The following is a 4696-nucleotide window of genomic DNA, read 5'->3' as shown; positions in this document are numbered from 1 at the left end:
AGTGCATCCTATGATGCTGTGTGACCTAAAGGTGATTTGGGCTAGGGACACTAGGAGTCGGTTCTCAGGTCAGTCTGATCATTAGAGGAGTCCCAGGCTTCAGATCAAGCTGAACAATGGCTGGGAGCAAGAGCAGGAAGCAGTCCTGTCGGGGATGTGAACTGCCGACAGTGGCAGTTGAGACTACTGTGGAGGAAGCTGCTTGCTTCAAAGGTCTGTGAAGCACGTTCTCATAGCAGACAAATGAACTAAGAAAGAAGAGTGCAGGCTACAAGATCAAAGTGAGCGCTCTCAAAGCTTTCCTTGATTTATCTTTAAGTCACATGACCATTTCAAAACCCATGATTTGTAGGACAGGGTCACAAGAAAGCCCAAGATAGGGTCTTGTAATTTCATGCCCCGTGAATCCATGGAGTGGAGGAAAGATGGTTTCTCAGAACCAACAGATACCTATCAGCATGTAACATACATACAGTAGACAAGTGTTGGAGATGTAGTAAGATGGTACTTATTTTAGGGTACACACTTCCTTTCTGTTTTTATTTTTTGGTACTAGAGATTGGAATGAGGGCCTTGCACATGCCAGGGAAAGTTACTTACTGCGCTGTATCCTGAACACCTTGGCTTATTTTTTTAATTCTGACACAGGATTTTGCCAAGTTTCCCAGGCTGGTCTTCAGCTCCCTCTCCAGCTCTCCCAACTATTGTGCTTGTAATCCTCCTGCCTTGGCATCCTGAGTAGATGTAACTACAGGGTTACGCCACCAGACCCATCTAATTTTCCATTTTAAACCGATGGAAAACTTCATAAATAAGCAACTGACTTGAAGGCAACTTTGCTAACAATAAGCATATGAAAGGTTGCACTTTCTAATAATCATATAAAAATAAGACAATGGTGAGTCATTTCACACTAAAGCAAAATAAGGGGTTATATAATTATATAGCACACCGTATTTAAATAGATTGTAACAACCCTTTAGGGGAAATGAGGTAATACTGGGAGAAAATATGTCGCACAATTTTTTTCACATCTTATAAGCAGAAAAGCTCATGGATTTTGTTCCAGACTAACGTTGCCAGGATATTAATATATTCAAAACTTTGGAAAATAGACATAAGGTTAATAATTGTCTTGGGGCATTGTCTGGGAAAGTATGTTTAATTTTCATTGCTGCGACAAAATCCCTGGCCAAAACAAGTTAAAGGGTGCAAGGTCTGGTCTGGCTTAGTTTCAGTGTATGGTCAGTAGCTTCGCTGATTCTGAGCCACGGCAAGGTCTATGATGGAAGGCATGGAGAAGCAAGCCTGACTTTCTCTGCTGTAGGTGGCCAGAAAGCAGAGAAAGTATGGCATCGGAACAAGATTCATTATTCCAAGGCATACTGCACAACCCAATTCTTCCACCTAGACTCCATTTCCCAATATTATATTGTTAATCTATTAACATATGAGCCATTGATTGTGTCATAATTCAGTCACCTTTCAGGGCTTCAGTCTACCAGGTAGGGACTGAGGCATAAACATGAGCTTTAGAAAAGAAAATTCAACAGTTGCACAGCACAGCCTTCAGGAGGTTTGTTTCCTAAGGTTTGAGAACACCAAGGAAGGCCTGGCCACCAGTCCAAGGTAGTATCTGCCCCTAGAAGCATTAGAAGTGTGGCTGCTGTGTCAAACATGCCTCACTAGGTGGCAGAGAGGAGAGAGGCCATTTCTATGCTCAGTGTTCTGACCTGTGATTAGCAGGATTAGTAGCCTAACACTCCCTGAAAAGGGGGAGCCTGAGATGAGCTTCAGTTGGATACCAAGGGGTAGGGAGACCTGGTTGAGGCATAAGACTCCTTGCCATGGGGTCCTGACAGGGAGCTGGCCGGAGATGATCACCAGTCCAGTGCTACACAGGCCCAGGGCACAGGGGCAGACCATGCCCACAATGACCCCATAGCACTTCTGAGACCACTCCTAAGATGATCCCAGACATTCAAGAGACCCTAGACACCACTGAGGAGTAAGTGGTAGAGAAATGGAAGAGACATAGAAAGAGAAACAGAAGGATGTGGGCACAATGAAGAGAGGCAGGACTGGAGACTCGAGAGTAGTGACGAACAGCCTGACGTGAGTAGCCCGTGATGCCACCTGGGATCATGGTGAGTGGGGTCCTGCCTGTCTGGAGAACATTATCTGGGTCTATGATCGTTACCACCAAAGGCCAGGTCCCTGGTCTGGGCTACCTTCCCAGGAACATTTTGATATTGGAGGGCTGTGCAGAACTGGCCCCACCCCTCACCTGGCCCTAGGAATATAAGAACAGGAGAGCTGATCACACCCTAAGTAGCTGCAGTGCTTGGGAGAGAAGGTCTGTACAACGTAGGAGATGTGGATGAGCTGGCCCCACACTGCGTGGTGAGGTTGTGAGTGAGGAAGAGATGCCCCTCACCCCTCTCCCCTCACTAGCTATGGCAGGCGGGAGACCTGGCCCCCAGATCATGAGAGCAAGAATGTTGGCTGCAGCACTTGGGAGAGTAGGCCCTGGACCCCACCTGAGCAGATACAGTGGAACTGACCTTGAAGGTGGGAATGAGGAAGAGCTAGCCCTGAGGGTGTGATCCTGGGAGAGCTGGTCCCACCACTCCTCTGCCATGTGATAACATAGGGGAGGGAGAGGTGTAGAGGTAGAAAGTTAATCAGATCTAAACTCCCCTGCTGGTGAGCTCATGCTTTTTACCACCCACCAAAATACCCTGGATCCTGGATCCCAAAAAGAAACAACAGAGAGAGAGAGAGAGAGAGAGAGAGAGAGAGAGAGAGAGAGAGAGAGAGAGAGAGACAGAGAGACAGAGAGACAGAGAGACAGAGAGACAGAGAGACAGACAGGGAGAGAGAGAGAGAGAGAGAGACAGAGAGAGAGAGAGAGAGAGAGAACCTGCTATTTTAATATGCCTTAATCAGCCCAATGGCTGGGCACTTTCAAACTTTGCAAACACCTCTCCTCCGATATTTCTGAATTGTTATTTACTAAAATCTATGTTTCATCTCTGCTACCCCAGACCCAGTCAGGGAAGTGGGCCCTGGGGCCACTCTTCCTCGATTCTTACATTTTGTATGCTTTCTCTCCTTGCTCTTTCTGCTACCCGCGCCAGCCCCCGCCCCCACCCCGTCATGGAGATTCTAAAGTCTCCTTCTTGCTTTGGTTCCTTGCCTGGGAAATCTAAAGTCCCGCCTTTGTCTCCCAGCCCAGCCATTGTCCGTTAACTTTATTTACCAATTAGAGCCAACTGGAGGCAGGGGTTCTCTGCATGTGGACTTGTAGATTCCCGTGTGATCTGGGGAGCCGAATTAACACAAACAGCATTAGAAGAAATCCACAACAGAGATATGCTGCCACCACCCCCAACCTTGTCACCTATGGCAGGCAAGAGAGATGGCCTGAGGTCATCAAAGCAGAAGAGCTGTCTCTGCCCCTCACCTGCTGTAGCACTTGGGAGAGCAGGCCCTGTACATCAACTGGGAAGCACAGTAGCCCTGGACGTGGGAGTTGTGGGCGAGCCAGCCTGAGGGTGTGAGTGTGGGAGAACTGTTTTGTTTGCTGTGCTGTGATGTCAACAAGGGAGAGATCCCCTGGGCACCCTCTTGCCTTATCACCAGTAGCTGGAGGAAGAGCTGAACCTGATGGGATCATAAAAGCAGGAGAGCGCTCCTCTCCCCTCGCCCCTCACCCCTCCCCTCCTGCCCCCTTGCCTACTATGGCACTCAAGAGACCAGGCCCGACAACTCTCCTGGGCAGCACACTAGAGCTGACCCTGATAGAGGGGCATGGATAAGCCTGCCCCAAGGTTGTGGGTGCAGGAGAGCTGGCCCTGCCTCTTGTCTGCTGGCCAGTGGCTCAGACAGGAGAGATGTGCCCTCTTCCCCTCCTTCATCCCTCACCATCTATGGCAGGCAGGGGAGATGGCCCTGGGGTCATGAGAGTTGGGAGAACAAGCCCCATCCCTCATCAGTTGCAACACATGGGACAATGGACACTGCACTTCACCTATGAAGCAGGGTAGAGCTGGGCCTGGTTGAAGGGCTTGCCGGGCATGAGTCTCAAGAATGAGAACAGGCAAGCTGACTGACTAACCAGCTCAGATGCCTGTCAAACACAGATCTGGAGCTTTGAATTGGCCCAGCCCACCATCTGCCCCACCGTGAACTGCTGATTGTTGTGGAGAGGAGGGGAGGTGAGGGGGTGGTGGAGATCCCTGCAGATCCAGAGCTGCAAGATCTCCATAAAACAGGGCAGCAGCAAGATGTCCAAGAGGAGTCACAGTGAGGTTCCAGTATTGAGTGATAGAGGCCAGAGGTGGTGCGAGTTTTTGAGGGTGGACAGTGGGTATGAGGGGAAGGGGAATGAGTGGAACTGGGGTGCATGCTGTGGGATTCACAGAGAACCAATGAAAAGTTGTTGTTGTTGTTGCTGCAGCTGCTGCTGCTGTTGTTGTTGTTGTTGTTTTTAAGTGGTATCTAATGAGAGAAAATAAGGTCATTGTGGGTGAGCCCTTAAGAGGACAGGACATTGGGAATCCAGCCCTCGCTCTCACTTCCCAGTCACCATGAGTATCCTCCTTTAAGCACTACCTTGTGATAAGTCTAAAACTAGTGGGACAAATAACCTTGGCTAAAAAATCCAAAACTGGGTCAAAAATCAACTTTTCCT

General features: G+C 49.0%; 1 non-coding gene across 1 annotated transcript; it reads left to right on the top strand.

Annotated features, from left to right (window-relative positions):
- The first annotated feature begins 1635 nt into the window (after positions 1–1635).
- On the top strand, positions 1636–1764 carry LOC120093447 (small nucleolar RNA SNORA17). Its single transcript, XR_005486504.1, has one exon. It is a non-coding gene; the product is annotated as a small nucleolar RNA SNORA17 (small nucleolar RNA).
- The last annotated feature ends 2932 nt before the right edge of the window (positions 1765–4696 follow it).

This window comes from Rattus norvegicus, chromosome 6 (assembly GCF_036323735.1).
Source record: "Rattus norvegicus strain BN/NHsdMcwi chromosome 6, GRCr8, whole genome shotgun sequence".
Classification (NCBI taxonomy): Eukaryota; Metazoa; Chordata; class Mammalia; order Rodentia; family Muridae; genus Rattus; species Rattus norvegicus.
Note: the sequence above shows the minus strand (reverse complement) of the source record. Positions and strands in the feature narration are given on the sequence as shown.